At 33.1% G+C, this 24,725-nt stretch overlaps 3 pseudogenes; 2 read left to right on the top strand and 1 right to left on the bottom strand.

Moving 5' to 3' along the window:
• Positions 1-4,673: 4,673 nt before the first annotated feature.
• LOC120217896 lies at positions 4,674-9,839 on the top strand (annotated as a pseudogene).
• LOC120217891 lies at positions 6,182-24,435 on the top strand (annotated as a pseudogene).
• On the bottom strand, positions 11,360-16,655 carry LOC120217889 (annotated as a pseudogene).
• Positions 24,436-24,725: the final 290 nt, after the last annotated feature.

Here is a 24,725-nt window from a genome sequence, read left to right as displayed (position 1 = left end):
TTTTTTTAAGGTGAAATTATGTTAGGTATTTCAAACTAACATATAAATTGTCAATTACAAGTATAGAATATTAAGAACACCTCCTCCTAACAACGATACAAAAGAATGAAACAAATTCCCAGGAGACAAAGCCCCATCTACACATAAATAAGTCCCTATTAGCTTGCCATTGATAAGGTGAAATTTTTCCTGCAAGTCTCAATTTAACGCACTCTTGAACCTGTCGAGTAACCTTTTGAACTATAACTTCGATCCGTTGAAATTGTCCGTAATTTCTCTCATGCCGCATAAAATTGTGTCTCATTTTCGTCCGGTCGTATATATTATATGGTTTTATTATATTTATATTACTTTGTATAGTATATATTATATTATTTAAGTTACCCATCAATATTATGTGGTACAAACATATTTATAATATATACTTACATTATATTATATATAATGTATATATGTTGTCGTATATATTCATATATAAGTGCTTAATTAACATGTGTTGTGTTGGTCTTGTATAGGCTCAAATAAGCTAACCCAGAACCCGGTTGAAATCCGACTTGCCCACAAATCAACCCGACTCCAACCCGTAGCAAATCCGACCCGAGACCCGGTCAATCCATCAAACCAAGCCCAACACGGAAAGCCAGTGGAAGTGATCCAACGACATACATGCGAGAACGGCTAGGGTTTCCTCTTTGGATGTTAGCGCCGCACATCTCGTTCAAGAACAACCGTCGGGCAGAGGGAGGAGAGAGTCCTCATTCCATCAGCCATCACCCACATCTCCGGGTTATCCGGCGCACAACCAAACAAAAAAACAGAAAAGCGAGTTAGTTTTCTAATCCAACTAGGAGACTAAAGCTTGCCGAAAATAATGGATTTCTAAGCCTATAAATCCATGCGAAATGTAAAGAAAATACAGAGAAAATAAAGAGGAGATTAGTAAAAAAAAATCCAAACCAGGGAGGAACCATTCGGGAACCAAACACCGAACAAAATCGGAGAGCAAAAAAAATAAAGAGATTCGGAGAGGAGTATTTGAACCCATTCGAAAAAAAATAAAAACTTAGAAAAGAGTGTGGAGAGAAACCTTACCTCCGTTCTAAGCTGTGGGAGCTCGAGAGTCACCGGGTTTTGCTTGGTTTCTTCGAAAGGTAATATTTAGATCTACGGGATTAGAGTCACTTTTAGGTTGATATAGCTTGGGATTTAGGTTGAGGGGAACGAGGGGAAGATTTTGGTATTTTTCTTCTCTCCGGCCACCGTTCTCCGTCGCGAGCGCCGCCGCGGGCACTGCCGACTGTGGCCACTCTTTCTTCATTTTCAAAACTACAACCAAATGAGTGAAATGAGAAGACAAAGCAGTTTTTGGGATGAAATACAAAACGACATCGTTTAAGGGGGAACTTTAGCATGTTTTGGGATTGGGTATTATAGCCATTTAGGTTCTTCGTGGTTTGTAACTTTTTATTGTGGTCATTTATGAAAGTTTACTTTATTGGTCTTTGAGCACTTATATTTCACCATTTACGTTTTAACCCTATTTTTATTGTTATGTAATTCCAGTTAATATTAGACTTTGTTCACTATATTTTTAATTGTTATATTCTAATCACTGACCCCGTGTTATGTTTATGTTTGAATCTGATCATGGAATTTATTATTCTTTTGTTTTAATCACTATGAATTTTCAGTGCATTTTTATATAATTATTTATTTGCCCTTTTAGATTTTTTTTTTATTTTTAATTTATTTTTCCCTTTGATTTATTTAATATTTATTTATTATTTCTTATCTAATATATTTTTACTTTTTTAGGGATATTTTTAATCGATTAAATGTAAATAATTTGAATCGAGTTTTTAATTTAAATTTTCACAATTATGACAACAGACAAATTAATTGGTACCGAAAGGGCAGTACAAGAGTGTTAATCCTTCATTGATTGTAACCGAATCCCGAACCAGACACATTTATAGTAAAACGCATATCAGGTAAGATGGTGTCCGATCAACCTAAATATTATTTTTAAATGGTCGGTGGCGACTCTAACCCATTTATTCAAGTCGAAACTCAATTTCGGTCCCACCCGAAAGACAACCGCAACAAATTATATACATCAATTCCAAGTCAACTTAACCACCATCGTCAAGAGTGACTTCCTCTGCAGCCTTTTGCGCATATGTTCAAGTTCTTGTAGCCAATCTCGGACATGCCTGCTTTTGAAACAAGCACACAACAAATTCATTCAAACTTGCTTTGAAAAATCACAGAGAAAAAAATAAATGATTCCTAGTTTCCAACTCTCTCATATGAAAACTACAATAGCCATCCATAGTCATCCCCAATGACAAAAGTCTGCTCTCAATAGATGATTTGTCTTGCCCGTACATTCAAGCCACCAAAGAATGTCGAGGAATATGTCCCAAGTGCCAAACTACTTTTTCCCAATCAATTTTACCCCCTGCACTCAAATAACCTTCCAAATTTCATATATCTAGCGCATACGAGCAATAAGGAGCCCTTGAACCCTAAGAGCTTTATCCCTTAGCTTCAGCCAGCTCCTCCAAGTCCAACTGCAACATTGAAGAAATGAAGCAAGCCAAAAAGAGCCCCCATTAGAACATATTCATGGATCTAGACCACCCATAAAGATCCCTTTTCAAGTAACACTTTCTAAATTAAACAACGAGCTTCGAACACTCAAATCCTTGAGTCCGAGACCCCCTTTAGGTTTAGGGGTACAAATTCATGGATAGTTTACTCTAGCACCCTTCGCAGCTTTGTTTTCACCCTTTTAGAAGAAACTAAAATATATATGATTAATCTTTTGAATAACAGCTTCCGACAGCACTAATTGTCTACTCCATAACTATTGAATGCTAAAAATAGCACATTAAATCAATTGTCATCTTTTAGCATATGAAAGTTGTTTAGCATATCAGTTTTGAAGCTGATTGGAAATATTGTCCAAAAGAGCCTTAGAATCATTCACACTGACAAACTCACTATTTTAATCCCAATAGTCTCAAGAACAACATTCAAAACCGAATCCTCAAACCTCTAAAGAAGATCTCAAATTTAGAAGGGTTAATATGTAAGCTAGAAAAACTCCAAAACAGTTGCATCACTCTCCAAACTTTCATAATAGAGTCAAAAGAACCTTTAGTAAAAATCATTAAATCATTTGCAAAGTGCATATTTGTAAGATGGAGCCTGCGACATTTAGGATGATAAGAAAAGACAACATACTCCACCTCTTTTTGTCCAACATCTTGGAGAGGACAGTCACAGTCAACACAAAGAGGTAGAGAGATAAAGAATCCCCTCCCTTTTATCCCACTAAAAAAGTCAACCAAATCTTCATTTAATGAAATAGAGAACATAAGAGACGTAATCCACACCCTAATCCCTTGTCACTGCTAACGCCTTATTTTATAATATTTTTTTCAACATGCATATATCAATTAAAATGGTATAGGTTTTATCTAAATTTGATCTAACTCAACAGTTACGCATAAAAAAATTGGCCTATCCCATCTCATACCCTAGAGTAAGAAAAAGCATAACACCAAAATTCGGCTGAGTTATTAAAATAATAGCATTTTTATATTTATTTATCAAAATAATATCAAAAAACTTTAAATTTTAGAATGACACCCATTTATATCTTACGGGGCGGAGAAGCGCCTACATAACAGCGTATTTTGAAAGGTTATTCTTTAGAGAAACATATTTGGAAAAATCTCGTGCGACATTCTTAATATATGATTAAAGAAATATGTTATTAGTTTTATTATTTTTTTAATAAAATCGATAAAAATTATCATAAATATTATTATTTCTACCGGTTTTGTTATTATTGTACGTTTTACCGAGTTTGGTAAAGCGTTACCTAAAATATTATTTTTTCTATCGTTTTGTTATTATTATGCATTTTACGGAAAATGTTAAAAACATTAATGTTTTAAATAGAAATAATAATGTTTTCGGTAATTTATTAATATAAATTTTAAAAAATAATAATAAAATTAATAACTTCTTTTTTTTTAGTCGTATATTAAGATTGTGGCAGGATAGATTTTTCCACCCTATTTACTTACATGATAAGCCGAAAATCAATGATGACATCATCCAATACTTGCCACTTAAGCGAAGGCTTAAAGAAGAGCCTTTTAAAAAGTGTTGCCACGTAGGATACTTTCTTTTATGTAACATAAATGAGTGTAATTTTGATAATTAAATTTTTTTAAATTCATTTTGATAAATAAATATAAAAAGTGTTTTATTTTAATAATTTATCCCCATAATTTATCCTTATTATTCAATAAAATAATCAATTTATTTAAATATTTTATTTTAAATAAAATAACAAATAAATTTATAATTTAAAAACCAACGCTTATTTTTTTTTCACCACTTTGAACATTAAACTTTTCTAAATGACCTAAGTGATAAATCTTTTAAAAATTTTGAATTTAAAGAATTACATTTATAAAATATATACACATCCATAATTAACTGACTATAAAAATTTTAAACAAAAATTAACTTTTGATGATTCTATAATAACATTTTTTTTGAATATAAAATATGTGAGCACAAAATTATAAAAGGGCAACTGAAAGGAAATGTCTAAAACCCCAAATAAAACCGAAGAGAAGCCTCCTTTCCATTTCCCTCTCTTTACCTTCCCAGAACCAACGAAGAAATGGCGACGCTATCAATGGACATCGCCACAACTTTCATCAACTGCACCACTCGTTGGGGCGGTGGTTGCCACCCTCTAAACCCACCTCTCTCCGGGGTTATCACTCTCTTCTTCAAACCCTCCACCATCCATACCCGCTCCCTTTCTTCCAAAACGTTGTCGCCTTTGTCTCTCGCTGTTTTATCCACCTTCAAAGCTAACCGCTTCAGCCGGTTCTCTGTATCGGCCACAGCCACTACTACTCCGCAAAGCGAGGATTCCGACGTTTGTACTAAAATTCCGCCTGATAATCGTATTCCGGCCACCATAGTCACCGGCTTTTTAGGCTCTGGCAAGGTAATAATTGCTTTACCAAAGGTCAAAATGGTCGCTAAAATTAAAAATTTTGATTGCAGGGTTTACCCCGATTCTGTTAATGTTCTGGGTAGTAATTTTTACAAATCCACTGTATTTGGCTTTGAAGTTAGTAGTAATAGCTGTAGAATGAGGGGGGGGGGGACGTTACCTTGGCGGAAAATGTTGATATGAAATAACTGTCAGGTTTGTCATTTGTGGCTTATAGGATATTTATTAACTCTTCCCAATTTAGAAATTATGAATATTCTTTCAATGGGTGCTAATTGACATATGAAGACTCATTTTCTTTTTTACGTTTTTAACATTCCAATTTATTGACTAAAAGTTGTTATATTTTCAGTTCGCAATGATGATAGGAACTCATATTTTCTCTTTTAAAGTTATTGATTTAATAAGTTGGTTGGTCGTATTGATATGTTTTAACCTTTATGTGTTGTGGAACAGACAACATTACTCAATCACATCTTGACTGCAGATCATGGGAAGCGCATAGCAGTGATAGAGAATTAGGTATGGAGTTTAATTCCACTTTAAACTTGTTTGCTAATGTGATAGCGATAAATGGTTCACAATAGTTAGTCTTTTGGAAAATCATTACAATGGGTGAGATATTAATGTGTAATTTATTATTATTAAGTCTTGTCTTTTCAAATTGAAAATTTCAGTTTGGCGAAGTAGATATTGATGGTTCTCCTGTCGCTGCTAAATCTGCCGGGGCTGAGGACATAGTCATGCTTAACAATGGCTGTCTCTGCTGTACTGTAAGGGGCGACCTTGTGAGGATGATTGCAGAGCTAGTCAATAGGAAGAAAGGGAAATTTGACCATATTGTAATAGAGACTACAGCTTGGAATTATTTTCAAAGGATCTGTGAAAATTTATAAAATAAGAATTAGTTATTCTTTATTTCTATATGTTTTGGTGTATACATGACATTTCCCCTTAGTTTGAGCATGAGAAATTATGTTTGATTCTTTTACATTCCATATTCTCCTTGTCGGGATTGGCAAATCCTGCCCCAATCATTCAGACATTTTATGCTGAGGATCAAGTTTTCAACGATGTCAAGTTAGATGGTGTTTGTAACTTTAGTTGATGCCAAACATGCGACCTGTCATCTGGACGAGGTCAAACCAAAGGGAGTGGTCAATGAGGCAGTAGAGAAAATTGCTTATGCTGACCACATAATTGTAAACAAGGTACTTATGATGACATGTGAAGTAGATCACAACAAAACATGATTGAACTTATTTAATTCTCTTGAGCTTTGACTAAAAACCATTGCCTAATATTATGGATGCCGCTTGCCACACCTTATTTCCTTGAAACCGTGTTGAATTTTTACATCATTTTGAAAGACAGAGTTCATTTATTTGGTTCTTTGGTTCTTTAAAGCCACCTCAACCATATTTTGCTCATAGTGCTCATAATAGGACGTGTTCAAAGACTTGAGCTGTTATATTGAATTTGGTTTTCTAATGGCTAGCTGATATGATTATTTGTTCTTCTGATAGACTGATCTTGTTGGTGAGCCAGAAATTACGTCCTTGGTTAAACGGATAAGGGTGCGTTTTCTGCCTTTTTCTATTAAATAATTTTATTGCAACTTTAGGATGTGATGTGTAATTTATTTTGCATTTTTCTAATTGAAGATGACATTACCTGCTTGCAGAACATTAATGGCATGGCTCATCTCAAGCGCACAGAGTTTGGAAAAGTTGACTTGGAGTATGTGCTTGGAATAGGAGGCTTTGATTTGGAGAGGTTGTTTTCTGCTCTTATTTAGTAGTTCCATTGTCGGTAAAAGAAATCACTATAGTAACTAATTTAAGTATTGCTGTTTTTCCATTTTATCATAATCATGTCCTATTTTTGTTGAGAGCAAAGTGTTTCTCCTGATGCAGGAGCTTTAATTATTTTATATTATTTTTTACTTCAGTAATATTTGTTAATAATAATACATTATGGATAGCTAAGATTTATGAAATCTTAGGGGTTCAATCTAGGGCTAAGATTATTAGTTATCTTTAGGGTTTAAATCTAGGGGTAGGATTATAACTTTATTAGTATCCCTAGTATAAATAAGCTGTAAAAGATTTACAGCCACATTCTTTTTATTATTTTCTTGAATTAGTAGAGAGAAACTAGAGGTTTTTGTAACCCTAAGTTTTCTAAAGTTCTATCGTCTTTCTTACTTGTTTGTTCAGCCCTAATTCTATCGATTCACTGCTATTTCTCCCTTAAACCATATCACCTGGACTCTTTGATTTGGCCTTAGAACTTCAATCTGAGATTCTTTTCCATTTTTAGATGTTATTTCATTGAATACGGCCTCTTTGAAACCATTTTAGTGTTACACTACATCATGGATGCTAGAATCAATGTTTCAATAAATCACATCATATTTCCCTCTTATCTATTCCTTTAATCCCTTTTCTTTGAAAAAAGGGAAGGGGAAGGGAGAAGGGCAGGTTGAGGCATTTGGAAATGTTTATTTAATACTTTCTATTTCTTTTTACCTTATTGGGAAATAGTTTGACAAACATCCCTCTGTATGATGTATTATCTGTGAACCCTATGTCTTAACTATGTGTGTTTCCTGTTGGATCTATTGGATAGTTCATGTTTCTATTCCTAGTAGGCTATATGTAGTTTCATTAATGTCATCGGCATTATGTGTAACTTTTTACTATTGATGACAATCCATTACCTCGGAATTATTTTTTTGTTCATCACCCGATAATTTTGGTTGTTGACTAACTTTTGTGCTTAAATCTTTCCAGAATTGAGAGTTCCGTCAATGAAGAAGGTGCAAAAGATCATGATCATGATCATGACCACAATCATGATCATGACCACAATCATGATCATGGCCACGATCATCACCATCATCATCATCATCATGAACATGATCATAAACATGGTAAAGTTGTTATGATACCAAATAGTCATCTTGCTTATGCTTTTAAGGTTTTCTTCATTTTTAATGTTTGTCTTTATAAGCAATAGTATATGTTTACTGTTCTCGAAAGTGGTATTTGGTTTAATTTTGTTTCTAGTAGTCATATTGGTTGCTTTCTCGTCATAATCTTTTGTATGCTTTGTTGTTTACATCATTTCTTTGTTAATTGATTTCAGTTTTATCATTTAGATAGAAGCCTTGCTTTGTCCTTTAATCATGTTAATACTTGGTGACTCGTGCATAATGTCTAATGTGTGATCTTAATGTTTCCTAATAATTTGTGTATTATTGACTTAATGATTAAATATATAGTTGTCACCAAATCGATTTATTTCGTGGAATATGCTAGGAGCAGGAACAAGTTTGAGCTGTTGCTGAGTTGTCATTGCTGAAAGCATAATTAGCTATAAAGAATCCACTGGCTAGTTGCTACTTCTGTTACCACCTATTCTGTCTCTCTCAAGTAGGTACAAGGTTTCTATAAAGGTGGCCAAATTGTCATCCAATTGCAGATATGCATATTCATCTCTTCGAATCTGTCCACCTGAATCCTGAATTTGGGGATTTCTGGTTTGATGTGAATTTGATACTTGAGAAATGTCATATCGATGCTTTTGCCTATCCAAACCTGAAGTTTGGGTTTTAAAGAAATAGGCAATATTTAGAATCAAGAAGAAATGAGATTAGCTTATCATCATGTGGCACTTGCTCACTTCTGTTATTATTCTTAGTTTGAAGCCTCCTTCGTGCTATTGGTTACCGATAGTGACAGGTTTTATCTTGTGGGAACTAGAGCTCATAAAATCTAATATTGTAGCTTTCTGAACTACACAAATAATTTGGAATTCCGTATAACAACCCAAATTCCATTTGCAAGGGATCTCATATCTCCCTAATGCCATCCCCACCCATAGTTTGTCATTAGTTTCTAGACATAGGCTACTGATTTAGGCCCTCTATTTCTGGTTTATCATAGCGAAGGGAATTTGCATATGGTTATGTTTGGATATCGTTATGCATGCTTGCTAATTTTTCAGATATCATATCAACTGGCCGAAGCTATTCTCTACTAATACTGAAGCTAGCATCTTGCACTTTTGTACTCAGATCATGATCATACTCATGACCCAGGAGTTTCCTCTGTCAGCATAGTTTGCGAAGGGAGCTTAGATCTTGAGAAGGTTGGTTTTAAAGTATAATATATCTCCAACTCTAAATGAGATTATTGTGATCCTAAATTATAGACCTATGAACTTGCTTGTTCAGTTAAAAATGAGATTTCTCCGTCTCCGTTGGTGCTTTGCAATTTGTTTCATTATTGCGGGTGGCTATTGTTTAGGTTGAAGTGTTAAACTTTCAGCTTTGTTATTATTTACTTCCGCCATTATCTTGCAGGCTAACATGTGGCTCGGTACATTGTTGTTGGATCGTAGCGAGGACATTTATCGGATGAAAGGTCGTCTTTCTGTTCAGGGCATGGATGAGAGGTTCGTCTTTCAGGTGAGGAAAAAAATGACGTTTTCATTAGTCTAGTTGTTATCTTATCATCATCTGCTACACATCTTGCATCCTATTGCAAATGGAAATGAACATTGAGTGGTGAAGTATGTTTTTGTTTTGATGTTCTGGAAATGAACAGGGAGTTCATGACATATTCCAAGGATTGGGAAGAAATTGAATGCAGAGGAATTGGAGAAGGGTTTTAAAGCTTGTTTACTGTGATTTGATCCACTGAATAAGAGCAGAGCAGAGTAGACCATTGCATTTTGACCTTACAATATATATATATATATATCTAGGGAGATATATATAAATATAATGACTCCTATTTCTTCTGCATTTATGGATAGAGAAAAATACGTGGTTGAATGTGCAAGGTGAGATTTTTCAAGTAAACAACAGTCATTTATTATGATCATGTAATGTTTGTAGAAATGTTTCAGACACTGTTGATGCTTCAACTATAAGCTTTACGAATATATATATATATATATATATATATATTGATTAAACCTATATAAATTATTGAATAAATAGTATGATATAAAATTTTGGATTGGGGTAATACTGTGTCCAGTTATCCCAATTCCACGGGTAAATTATACCCTAATATAGGGCAGTAAATAAAATGAAATAGATAGTAAATTATTTGAGTTTGACTCAATCAATGTTTTGATTAATACTTGAATTAAATGGATTTATGTTTGACTTGACTTGAGTTTTTAATAAGTCGATGGAAATTAAATAATACCCAATTCAAAAAATTAATAAGTAACTTAAAAAAATAATATATTAAAATTAATTTTTTTAAAATTAAATTTTTTAAAATTAATTTTTTTATAATATTAACATTTATATGTTTTTTTATATGTGATATGAGGTCTTCATGTATTTAAAGTTTAGGTTCGAGTTTATATTTGAACTTGTACCGAGTTTAAGTTTCACTTAAACCAAATATGAGATTATTTCGAATTAAGTTTTTTGGAGCTTAAGTTGAGTTTTACTTTTCAATTGTGAATTCGAGTCAAACGTTACCTAGTTGAGTTAAAGTCGAATTCAGGATTCGAGTAGAACTCTATTATACTCGAACTAGACTTGAAACGTTTACAATTCTACTAACCAATGGTCACTAATATCTAGATAAGTTTAATCTTTTTATTACTAAAGTTCATAAAATCATAGTATGATCATTAACATTATAACAAAAATCACTCTATTGTGACACATGTTAAATTGATAATGCCACATTAACAAAATATAATATCTAATTCGATATCTAAACTATTGTAAAAACCTTACTTTGGTCCTTAATTTATTTCTACCCAAATCTTAAAACTTTGGATCTGCAAATGTTCTTTCTTTAAAAGAAAAAAAAACAGCGTCAAATTGGTTTTGGTTATGAAAAAATCTTTTATCATCTAAGATTTCAAGCAATCAAAGTTCCAGAGCCAATATAATTTTAGTAAATTTTAAAATAAAAAGAGCACAGATTCTGGAAAAGTGAGATAATTTAGTTTAAAAGAAATGGGTCGGTGACACAATCAACGGGGTTAAAAATTATTATATCCAATCCAAATTAATTGAATTTATAGAAACCTACATTTTCCAGTTTCAGGAAGAAAAACTTGAAATCCAACAACAAATCACCCATTCTCCAGATTGAAGTTTTAATTAAAATTGTGAAAAAGGGCATTGAGGTTACAAAATTTTCAAAAATTAAAACTGTTCTAAATACCAAACAGAAGTAGCATTAACCACTACAACTACACTTGGAAAAATAATCCCTACAGTACCGATCCATACAGAATTTTTTTTTTTATAGTTGCTGAATGGGAGCAGCACATACATACTGGGAAGCTAAGCTGCAGTTACGAGCGCAGTTGACGACATCTTTCCCGCAATCCCCACTCTAAAAGATCTTGAAGAGTAGGCCACCGTGTGTGGCGAAAAAGGGTGCAAACACGAGCGATTCAACTGCCATAAGTTTGATAAGGATGTTAAGTGATGGACCAGAGGTATCCTTGAGTGGATCTCCGACGGTGTCACCGATGACAGCTGCTTTGTGAGGATCAGATCCTTTTGGACCAAGGGTCCTTGCATGCTCCGAGGCACCGGCCTGACGATGATAATGTATTAATGCACCGCACAACCAAAGTACAGAAGCCAGTAAGGAAATTAAAACAGGTAGATCAAAACTTTTCACTTTGTATTTACCTCAATGTATTTCTTGGCATTATCCCATGCCCCACCAGTGTTAGAAGCGGATATAGCAATCTGCGGACGTCCGGTGTTAAGTCGGAATGATTACCATTCAGAAATACAAGAAAAAATGATGAAAACGATATTTTTTTGTTCCAACTTTACCTGAACACCAGACACAAGAGCACCAGCGAGAACACCGGCAAGAGTCTCGACACCAAAGAAGGTTCCAACGATAAGGGGAGTAAGCATAACAAGGGCACCGGGGGGGATCATCTCCTTGATAGAGGCATCGGTTGAGATTTTTACACAGGTAGCATAATCAGGCTTGGCATTACCCTCCATGAGACCCGGAATGGTGTTGAACTGTCGGCGAACCTCCTCAACCATCTTTAAAGCTGCACTTCCAACACTCTTCATGGTCATAGCAGAGAACCAGTAGGGAAGCATGGCACCAACTATTAAACCAATGAAAACCTTCGGGGTCAAGACATCAACAGTCGATATAGCTGCACGGCTGACAAAAGCACCAAATAGGGCCAATGACACCAATGCCGCTGACCCAATGGCAAATCCCTGGAAACATAAAACAATAGTACTTCAAATATTACCAAATACTAATCACAAAGAAGTAGAATAGTTTGGCATAGAAAAAGAAAAAATAACTTAGCTTCGAGAAAATAGAACATTCATATGCAATCGGAGTGCGATATGGTTGGAGGGTAACTCGAAGAGGGATAGATTGATCATAAAATAGAATTCAGACTCTTAAGTCCATTTGGTGTTCGAGAACTCGATAAAGAGATCAAATTGTAAAAAAAAAATGTTTGGTAGAAGCTGTAAAAACAGTAGTTAGGTGTCGACTATTCATCATTTATGTTACAATTGTCGTTCAAGTAATTAGTATTTGAAGTTAAAATCACTCTCCTCATAACAATCTCTAGAAAATAATTGAATGCAGTACCTTTCCAATGGCAGCTTTGGTGTTGCCAGCAGCATCAAGAGCATCAGTTCTCTCACGAATGTGATGGCTCATACCAGCCATCTCAGCAATTCCTCCAGCATTGTCACTGATTGGACCATATGCATCAATGGCCAACCCAGTCGCAATGGTGCTCAACATTCCAAGGGCAGCAACTGCAATCCCATACATGGCGGCAAAGCTGAAACTAACAAAAATGCTGATTGCAATGGCAAAAATTGGGATGATAACAGATTTGTATCCTAAAGCCAGGCCAAATATAACATTGGTAGCTGCTCCTGTCCTGCAGGAATCAGCAACATCTTGCGCGGGGCTGCACGCAAATACGGTATAATTATGATCGAGAGAGAAAACTTGAAGTAGGAATGCTAATAGAAAAACTAAGCCAAATCGTTACCATACCTGTAAGCATTACTGGTGTAGTACTCGGTAACAAAACCAATAATAAGCCCAGCCCAGAGACCAACACCAACGCACAAAAATAGTTGCCTGCAATACAAATCATTTTAGTTGTAGAGATATCCTTTGCATGATGAAAGCACTTACATGACAAACAGGCAAGACATGTTATATGCTACCATCTGCTTCATGTCTTCTATAAGGTCCATAAAAATCAATTTTTCCAGCTATGCTGAGAAACAAATTTGCTTAAGCCCAACTAAGCGGTAACTTACCAAAGATATTGGGGAATCAGAGGGAATCAGAACTTAAGGAGTTAAAGGTCTTAATCTTACCTATATCACAAAATTAGAAGCACAGTTGTGTTACAGCATGCATCTAGCTGGAATAGTAAGAATCGCTACATTTATTACAAGCTTGCTATACAACAGATTCTTGTATCTTACCAGTTCTTAACAGCTTTCTGAGCCCCGAAATTGTAGATGGTGAAGGAAGAAGGCACACCGATCCAAGTAACAATTGCAATACCAACAGTCATCAGAACAGTGGAGATAATAAGCTGCTTCTTCAAAGCTGGTTCAATTTCCTTGACAGCCTTGATTTCAAAGAAATCAGTAGCAAAAAGAGTTGTGATCAAACAGACAAGAATTCCCACAGAACTAATAAGAAGAGGATACAACATGGCAGTGAACTCATGGTTTACTCCAAAGGAGGATATAGAAGCAACAACAAGAGCAGCACAGGAAGATTCGGCATACGAGCCAAATAGATCAGAACCCATACCAGCAATGTCACCAACATTATCACCAACATTATCAGCAATGACCTGATTCATAAAATAAACAAACAAATCATTTCAGGACTCTGTATGAGAAAATATTTACTACTGGAAAGATGATTAACATCAGCACCAACATTTTGGCTTACTGCTGGGTTTCTTGGGTCATCTTCTGGAATGTTTCTTTCAACCTTTCCTACAAGATCAGCACCAACATCAGCAGCCTTTGTATAGATACCACCACCAACTCTTCCAAAGAGTGCCATAGAGGATCCCCCGAGACCATAACCAGTAATAGCCTCAAAAAGGCCTTCCAGTCATCACCATAGTACAGATTGAATAGATTGATGGCTATGTAAAGCACCAACAAACCATTGGCTGCAAGGAGGAAACCCATCACTGCACCAGATCTAAACGCAACAATAAAAGCCTTTCCAACACCCTTTCTAGCTTCCAAGGTTGTTCTTGCATTGGCATATGTAGCAATTTTCATACCAAGGAACCCAGAAATAACAGACGTGACTGCACCGAGCAAGAAGGATACAGTACTGAAGATAGCAGTGGCAAGAGCTGGTTTGCATGTTTTCTCCTTATCATAGGTGCAAGGCTGGCTCTTTGTGCTGAAGCCCTCAACAGAGCCCAGGAATAGGAAAATAAGGATAGCAAAAGCAATCATGAATATGCCAACGTATTGATATTCAGTAAACAGAAAGGATGTTGCACCTGTTGCACCCATACATCATTTGATTAATTGGTGTAGGTGATAATAGAACATAAACAACCCATCAACGATTTATCACATCAATTAAAGTGCTATTGGTTACACATCTGAAAGCAGAATAATAAGCATAATCTTCAAAAACAATAAAAGACACCAACTTTTAACATCACTGATGCATTAGGAGAGAAACAAAAATCTAGAAAAACTAGATATGCAGCTCTCACAGCAACAACGGCCCGGTTTTCACACTTTATTACTGGAATGCGACAAAGCATTATCACATATAATATATTTTGATGCATCCGGTAAAGCATCAAGCTCAGAATCTTTCAGAACTTCAATTTTATTATTACAATTATTAACATCTAGATTATCCTAAATTCTAAAATCAGTCTATTATAATCATTATGCCATAGTATGTTACTCCTAAATTACTTATTCCTCATTTTTACCCATACATTATTGAAAATAATTGCAAATACAAGACAATAAAATATTTTTTTGGTTGTTTTCAGATACATGTTGATTACAATATATAACACTGGTATTATGCTATTTTGTAATTTTTATTAAGGTATACATCTGCGTAATGGTACAGAAATATAAAATAACTTGTTTATTTCCTTTATTATATTATTCAAGTATTGTAACTGAAAAAGTTAAAAATCTTTTAACCCCTCCCAATAACAATAAAGAAGCACAAGACAGAGCTACAATTTCCAAAAATAAAACAAAACCCTAAGCCTAAAATACAAAATATCTTCATTGTTCTTAATACTATTTTATTTGTAGTTGGTGCAAGCATCAATTATCGAAAATGGCACATGCTGATGTTGTATTGTCGATTATAAGTAAAGATATATGGAAAATGGGTCACGTGCTCTACAAGTGGAAGCAAAGGTAAAGATAATAGTGATATCCATAAAAGCAAATAATCTTTATTTAGATAAGACAACATATATTATAACTGTCAATAATGATAAAATCACTAAAGTTAAAGACTTTCTAATTTATAACTCCATTCAATACTAAATTAAACCTAAGTCTGATCTTTGAAAAACTAATTAAAATTATATTAAATGTGAATGATGGAAATTGGGAAAGCATATCTAATAGGACCCATAACTCCCTTTTTCCCATCCAAAGCTGACAAAACCCCTAAAAATCCTTTAAAAGATATTACTGATCAAATTTAAAGTTTATTTTATTATATTATTTACAGAAAATTATTGGGGAAAAAAACTATATTTCATTCAACAGAACAGATTTCTTAAAATTATTTTAAGCTTTCAAAATATATAAGACATCTTTCCGAAAGAGTGCCTCTTAAGGCATTTGAAAATTATTTACAAATCATTCAAACAAAACATATATGTTGTTTTTTATATTAAAAAAATGAATACATTTGATTTGAGCGATATAATATTCAGATATAAATTCTATAATCTTAAACAAAACGGAAAACCTCCAAATTTAAAAATTTTAAATCCAAATCACTGCACATTCTCCTCGAAAAGTTGCAATGAGGGAATGAGCAAACATTTTAATAAAATTAGAGATTTAAACTTGTGACAAAAACATGAAGTTGAGCATTTAAGTTACCTACATTTAAAATAAATCACTTACTATCACATACGAAACAGTTTATCATTAATGGCTACTCAAAGTGTGAATTCCATAGAATCATTACTAAAAAAAATTAAAAGAAAGTAGATCTAACATAAAAAAGTATATATTACCCTCAGAGATGGCGTTTTGAATTTCAGCGCACTTGGTGACGACGCCATGGTCGTTGATTCCATCTTCTTCCTCGATCAAGTAATCGTCGAACCCGTTCTTTTTAGTATTCGCCGACGCATTCCGCTCGGTGGAGAGCTTCACGCGCGACACCATCAGCTACTGTATCAATGAGAAAGCTATTCCAATGACGGCGCATACTGGGACGACAATCTCCGTCGCCAACTCCGACAACACTGCTGCTCCCATCGCCGCAAACAGCTAGAAGCCTCCGCCGCCGGGCACCGCAGAATATAGAATAGAGTACTGATTTTGAGATGAAAAAGAAAAAAGAGAAATGAGTGGGAGTGGTTCAGGTGAATGTATTTATACCGAGAAAGTGGAATATTATTTATTCCCCAACAAGGAATCTCGTGGATACGAATCTATTGTAATGAGGGTAAGCTTTGACTGATGACTTACCTTCTTTTGTTCATTATTTTATTATAGTTTAATTATAGAATAAGTGTTTTTAACTTTGAGGTCGTGGGATTGAGTTTTATGGAATGCATTTTATAATTTGGAGGTCTCCTACTGAAGTTGTTCTCAACCTAATGTTGGAGGCAGCCTACTATCTTACCTCCCTCTTACCCCATTACATATGGGAACAATGGACAACCATTTGTTGTTTAAATTATAATTCTTATTAATTTTAAATATTTTTTATTAAAATAAATATTTAATATTTTATTTACTTTTATTTTCAAATTGTTCATTAAATAGGATTTATTCATCAAATGTATAACATGTAATAGATGTTTATCTTCTTTCAAAAAATAATCAAACCCTAAGCGAAACAAATAGAAAAAGAAAATAAATATAATGAAAATTAGTTTTATTTAATTTATTAAATAAATTTAAACGAAAATGAAAAATTATTTTTGATTTAATAATTGTTTAAGTTTATATTTATTTTATTATTTTAAATATTTTATTCATTAATTTTTAAATAAAAAATTATATTAAAATAAATAATTACAAAATTAATTCAATTAAAGACTTTTATTTGATGTACTATTAAAGAATTTTTTTTTACATGTAAAATTTAGATGTTACCAAATATCATTTTAAATTTATTTTAAAATAATTTCCAACTAATATTATTTACGAAATTATTTAATAAATACAAAGACATAGGGTTGATTGGATAGAGAGGCGGAGGGTGCAGTAAGGTTAATGGAGGCGAGAACAGAGGAGAATACAAAACAGGAAATGAGACGGTGGAGAGAGTGATGACGTTGGCTGTGTTGAATGGCGTGCAAACCTCTTATCCTATCCTCTGCTCTCCTCTCCAACAATTTTTATATTTTATTATTATTATAAATTCCACGTCCACTCCATCTTTATCTTCTTTCCCTCCAGTTATTCAGGATTATATTCACTGTTTTTCTTCTGTCTTCAAACATTTTTCTTTACAAATGGTTTCTGATTTAGTGTTATTTTGTTATTTTTTAATATTAAAAATTATAAAATAATATTTTAATTATAAATTACTATTTTATTGAGTTTTTTATTATTATTATAAGTTTCAAAACAATTACTAAATTACTCATTTGATAGTCTTATGAGTTGGACGTTAACATGTTAATTGAGTTATAATAAAATCATATTTTAGTGATGTCTAGTGGTATTGTCGTTGATTTTAAACATTGACTCGACGACATAATGTTTCAAGCATTGACTCGACGATATAAAGTAAGCAGAGAGTTGATCTATGAAATATAACTCAAACGAGTGGAGTCATATTTTATCATATATCAATTAACATGTTAATATCCAACTCAAGCGATGTGTATGCTATAAGTCAATAGCAATGACAATGTATGTATGAATATTTTCTTAAATCACTTAATAAATATCAATATCTAAACAAAATGAAATTTTAAAAATCTTAAATTAAATTTATTGATTTTGAGTTGTCAAATATAAATTTTAAATTTTGATCAGAATTATACAATATGTAAATCTTCTTTCAATTATTGTACTAATATGTATCTGACCGAAGTTTTGAACATATATTTGACAATTCAATAATCATAGTTTGCCAGTGCGATTCTAAAATCTTAATCTCTTCAGATATTAATTTTTTAAGTGTTTAAATATTTTTTAAATTATTTAATTATTAAATGATTAAAGATAAGACTCATATACATGTATAATGTCATTGTCTAATTAGTGCCTTTTGCAAATACATGTTTATTCGTTTGGATAAATTTGTTGGAATTTTTTAATAATTTTTTGGTTTTTCATTTTTTATTTCATTTTAGCCATGAATTATGCAAATAATGAAGAGTCTAAGCAAATTTATTACCATGGCAACAAATATACGTCCGGTTAAATTCGCATCGTCGAAAGTCGAGCAGGAAACAGTAAAGCAATAAAATAAAAAACTCTCAAAATGGGAGTTTCTAAATCCTTTGTTTTTAAACCCCTTACTTATTAGCATAATATAAAAATAAATGTTTAAATTATATTTTTTTATTTATTTGACTATTTTTTTAATTAATTTAAGTGTTTAATATTATCATTTAGTGCCTACGACGTAAAGACCATTAATAAATTCGTTAGAAGTAACTCATCAAATAAGTGTTTGATACGTTATTTGATTTTTTTAGTTTATTTATTTTTTTAAAAGTCACAATTTAAAAAATATTAACTTTTCCTATTTATTATAAAATTTCCTAAGACCTTCAATTCACCTGACGGTCACTACTGCCGCCATCGACCACTCACTCACCTATTAGCCACTTACTCGTCGATCACCCTCTGACCATTCACATATCGACTGGGATGAATATATGTTGGGATTTAAGGATTTGGATATAAGGATTTTGGGGGTTTGAAGCTACGCTTCACAGCCGATGATGGATGCGTAGGCAGTCGATGGGGTAGCAACGACGGTGGACGATCAACAGGTGGGTAGATGCTTTGAGATTAAGGATTTTGGACTTTTTTTAGAATTTAGAAATATTTTAGGTTTTTTGAATAATAATAATAATTTAAGTTTTTTTAAAAATGTATAAAGGTGCCATGTGTCACATCCGGAGTGATTGACGAATTTTTTCAACGTTCATTACAGTTAAGGCATCTAAATAATAACATTCGAAACGTTAGTCACCTAAATTGACTAAAAAAATTTAGGCACATAAAAGAAAAAAGATGTATAGTTTTGACACTTTTTTTATATTAAGCTTTTTTTTACATAAATCTTAAACCTAATACTAATCTTATACAGAGGAGAGGAAACACGTACTCTAAGGGAAGAAATGAGAGTGCTCGCAATTAGTTTAAACTCACGAGCTAAAAGAATATGAGTGAACAAATATGAAAAACTTGACCAACCGACTAAATATACTTACTCTTCATTTTGTCATTTATATATACGTTCATACATTATACAATTAAGTTGCATTTAGTTTAAATATACATTTACTTACTTTATTAAGTCATATTGCATATAGCTTCATGTATTCGTGATTGACAACACAATAATTTTCCACGGCATTGTTGGATTATTGATTTTGTAGTTTGATTCATGATGTTTGATGATGAGCTTTAATTCTTTGTATCTTTGTTTAATAAGTAACATTATTTATAGTAATGTTGGTGGTCGGTAGTCGATATTTTTATTTTTTTATATCACATCTTGATTTCTTTTTTGCTATGTAGATTTTAATAATTTGGTCACTATGATATATTTTTCTATGTTTTTATGATACTTTTTTCTTTGCATTCTGATATGTTTTCGATATTATTTATCGGTCATTTATTCGTTCTTTCATTTTTTCTTCTCATAGTTGGATTTGACGTTGTCTCGACTAATCAAGACTATGTTTATTTGTTATCATTCTAATACTTTGAACTCTCAAATTAAATTTGGATACATAATTGCATTCGTGAATAGTTTTCTCACGTCACTCGACTCTGATTTGTTGTTTGTCAGTGGTTTTTCAGTAGTTTGATCCATTTTGTGATTCAATTATTAATGCAGTCAGATCTATTTGTAGCAATTTTTTGTTCGAGTTTTTTGATTAAATTTTTAAAATTTTCATTATACGGTCATTGAATCTCAAGTGGCTAGTTTCTTATGTCAATGATTATAAAAAAATATCATAATTATGTGTTTAGTTTACGGTGATTTAACCTTCATTTTAATAAAATTAACGGTTCATATAAAAATAATTTTACTGTTATTTGCTCTGTTTCTATAAAAAAATGTTTTTTTCTAGTTCTAAAAAATATGATTTATTTTATTTTATCTTTTGTCTCTAATAATTTAAAATATTGAAATAATATAAGAAAGCTAATAAGTATATTCATTTTGATAAATAAAATCTAAAAACGATACCACAAATATGGAAGTAAACAAGAGAGGAATCCGTTAAATCTTTAACTTTGAAATTTCCATATCTAAATGAAATAAATAAACAAAATTAACATTCAATTAATTGCCATAATCGCTTTGAGATTATCTTTCTTGTTTAATCTTCAAAGATGATTGGATAAGGTTTCGTCCACTTTCCCGAGAAAATAAGGAAAGGGTAAATTATAAATTTATCCACTAATTTTATACTATTTTTAGTTTACCCATTGTACTTTTAATATTTTTAATTTACTCACTAATTTTTTTAATTATTCATGTTTTGGTCACTATAAATTATTTTATTATTAGTTTAGTATAATATTTTATTTTTTATTATTTAATATAAAATATAAAATTAAACTCAACTATTCACCTTCCACTGTTCACCATCATTAGATACCATTGTCGACAGTCGTAGATGGTAATCGTTCGATCCTAGATTTCATTGACAACTTCATCTCAACCCCATGAGTCTGAATTCGACTTCCGTTTTGTCAAAACATGCTCCGAAGTTCACGAATAAAAATCAAAAGTGAGGAAACAAAAATGTTTCATTTGAGATTTGCAGATTTTGAATTTTTTCCAATAAAACAACCATTAAATTTTAACTCAACTTGTCAAAACGATTCTTACAGTACAATTTGGGATCAAACAACCGTGAAGACGACGACAACGACGATGATTATTTTAAATGTTTTTAAAATTGATAATAATAAAATATTATTTATTATTTATTTTAAATTATTTTTATATTTAATAATATTTTAAAAAAAATTATGTCATATAAAAATAATAATAAAGAATAATAAAAAATATTTAATGTATAAAGTTCAATGAGTATATTAAAAATTGAAAGTACAGTAATGAACAGAGAGAGATTAAAATTAAATAGTAAAGTTGTAATTTACTCATAAGGAAATAATTTACTAGAAAAAAGAGATAACGACCATCTCAATCTGTATATATTAAGTTATCCCTCTGTTCAATCTCTGCATCTTAGTTGACCGGCGACCAAGAAGAAAAAAATGTCGAAAGAAACTTACGTCGCCTCAATCGACCAAGGCACCACCAGTACACGGTTTATCATCTATGACAAATCTGCTCGAGTCATTGGTTCCCACCAGATCGAGTTCACTCAGTTCTACCCTGAGGCCGGGTACTCCTTTCAAAACTCAGTTCCTCAATCAAATTTCCATGTTGGGCTTCTGTTTCATTTCACAAATATGAAATTTTTTTGACGTGTTTATTTGATTTTTTTTTTGGGGGGGGATTTTGTGGGGATGTTAGATGGGTGGAGCATGACCCAATGGAGATATTGGAGAGCGTGAGATCGTGCATGACAAAGGCACTAGACAAGGCTACTGCTGATGGACTCAATGTTGAAAGTGGATTGAAAGCAATTGGATTGACCAATCAAAGAGAAACAACTGTTGTCTGGAGCAAATCTACTGGTTGTCCTCTCTATAACGCCATCGTTTGGATGGATGCTCGTACCAGCTCTATTTGTAGGTAATCCTTATCGGTTATCAATTTCCTTTTTTATTTTTATTTGCTGGTTGGTTGTTTGATGTTGCTCAGTTTTTGTTTGATTGTTTTTTGAATTGGGTGTTAAAGTTTTTTATTATTGAAAAGTTTCAATTATGAACAAGAAATGTTTTCAAAACTTGGAATTGGTTTGATTTATATTCCCTTGGTTTTTGTAATTATGAATTCCTTTTAGTTTTCTGTCAATAGCCTAGTTTGAGTGCTATGTTACTTGGACACATGAATGATGAATGTGTGTATGTGTTTGACTTAGGTATGCTCCAATTTCTTCCAATATTTTAATGTATTTGGAGACTTATTGTAGGATCATATCATATACTCGTGTTCATAAATACTCGTGTTCATAAATGTGTTAGATACGATTGTCAGATAAATGAATATTTTTGGATTTTCATTTGCTGTTCAGTAATGACAGTGTGAATTCTATGTACTTGATGTTTGAGGTGATTCGTCATATTAGGAAATTGGAGAAAGATCTACCAGGAGGGAGAACACATTTTGTGGAATCATGTGGTTTGCCTTTAAGCACTTATTTTAGTGCAGTGAAGCTGCTATGGTTGATGGAGAACATCGATGAGGTTAAAGTTGCTATTAAAAAAGGGGATGCCTTGTTTGGAACTATAGACACGTGGTAATATGGAACTTAACTGGCGGGGTAAATGGTGGATTACATGTCACTGATCTCTCTAATGCATCGCGGACTATGCTCATGAATCTCAAAACCCTTGATTGGGATGAAACCACATTGGAAACTCTTGGAATAGCAGCTGAAATTCTGCCAAAAATTGTAAGTAATGCCGAGGTCATTGGTAAAATCAGCAAAGGGTGGCCTGTTCTTGGTGTTCCTATTGCAGGATGTCTCGGTGATCAACATGCTGCCATGGTTGGTCAAGCTTGCCTAAAGGGTGAGGCCAAAAGCACTTATGGAACTGGTGCCTTTATCATGCTCAACACAGGTACTGAGCCTGTTAAGTCAAATCATGGGCTACTAACCACGCTTGCATTCAAGCTTGGTCCAGAATCACCGACCAACTATGCTTTAGAGGGCTCTATTGCGATTGCTGGAGCTGCGGTTCAGTGGTTAAGAGACAATCTTGGAATAATTTCAACTGCGAGTGAGATTGAAACCTTGGCATCAGAGGTTGATTCCACAGGTGGGGTTTACTTTGTTCCTGCTTTTAATGGATTGTTCGCTCCATGGTGGCGAGATGATGCACGTGGTGTTTGCATTGGAATCACACGGTTTACAAGCAAGGCTCACATTGCTCGTGCAGTGCTTGAAAGCATGTGTTTTCAAGTGAAAGATGTATTGGATTCAATGCACAAAGATGCAGGTGAGAAAGGTGAGGTTAAGAATGAAAAGGGAGAGTTCTTGCTCAGGGTGGATGGTGGTGCTACTGTTAACAACCTCTTGATGCAAATTCAGGTTAGGGCTCTATTCTCTACCGTTTTTTTTTTTTTTTTTTGCTTTCTGTTATTAGCTTGTTGCTGTCAATGCATAGAAGCACGTGTCTGATACTTATGTAAACTTTTTCCATGTATTCTAATGGTGCTTCAAGTATCATATATCTATATCCTTATCGATAAATGCTTCAGACATTTGTATTTTATGAAAAATGGAAGAGTATCGTTTTACAATCAAGAAAGTTTTTCTTAGAATCTCAGCTGCTTTTGTGTGTGTGTAAAATCAAAGAGATTGTCTAAATCACTCGTTCATTCTTTTCTGATAATATGATTTTATGTTTTAATCGGGGTCGATCACAGGCAGACTTGTTGGGAAGCCCCGTGGTGAGACCAGCTGACATAGAAACAACTGCTCTTGGAGCTGCATATGCTGCTGGAATAGCCGTAGGTGTATGGAAAGAAGATGAGCTTTTTGCTTCCGGGCACAAGCTCAATACCTCAACCACATTCTCCCCAAAATTATGCGAAGAACGGAGGAAGAAGAAGGTGGATTCCTGGTGCAAAGCTGTCGAAAGAACATTCGGTTTGGCCGATCTTGAAAGTTGATACAACTGTCAATTCTATCTCAACTTCCTGGTGATAGTCTTATTTTCTGTAGATTGTTTTTTTCATTTAAAGACAAAAAAGTATGGTTCTAAACTGCATAAATTGTAATAAAATGGTTAATGTAATACTCTTTAAGTCATTGCTTTGCTTCAATGGCAGTTATATTTTACCATCCAAATCCAATCCATAGAATCCTGTCAACTAGACTAAAATTCAGCACTGAAACACACTTCCACCCTTGGAAATGGTCAAAATAATTATCATTCAGATGTTACAAATGCCAGAAAAACATGGATCTGCAGGAGCACTGGAAATGGTTTGAAAAGAGCTGCGCTAATTACTGGAAAAACATTAAACGAGTTGCATATACATCAATAGATCTGTTATTAAAGGAAAGAAATGCATAAAAAAATTGGAGCTTAATA

This window comes from Hibiscus syriacus, unplaced genomic scaffold, assembly GCF_006381635.1.
Source record: "Hibiscus syriacus cultivar Baekdansim isolate YM2019G1 unplaced genomic scaffold, ASM638163v2 tig00110194_pilon, whole genome shotgun sequence".
NCBI lineage: Eukaryota > Viridiplantae > Streptophyta > Magnoliopsida > Malvales > Malvaceae > Hibiscus > Hibiscus syriacus.
This window is presented reverse-complemented; position numbering and strand designations above follow the sequence as displayed.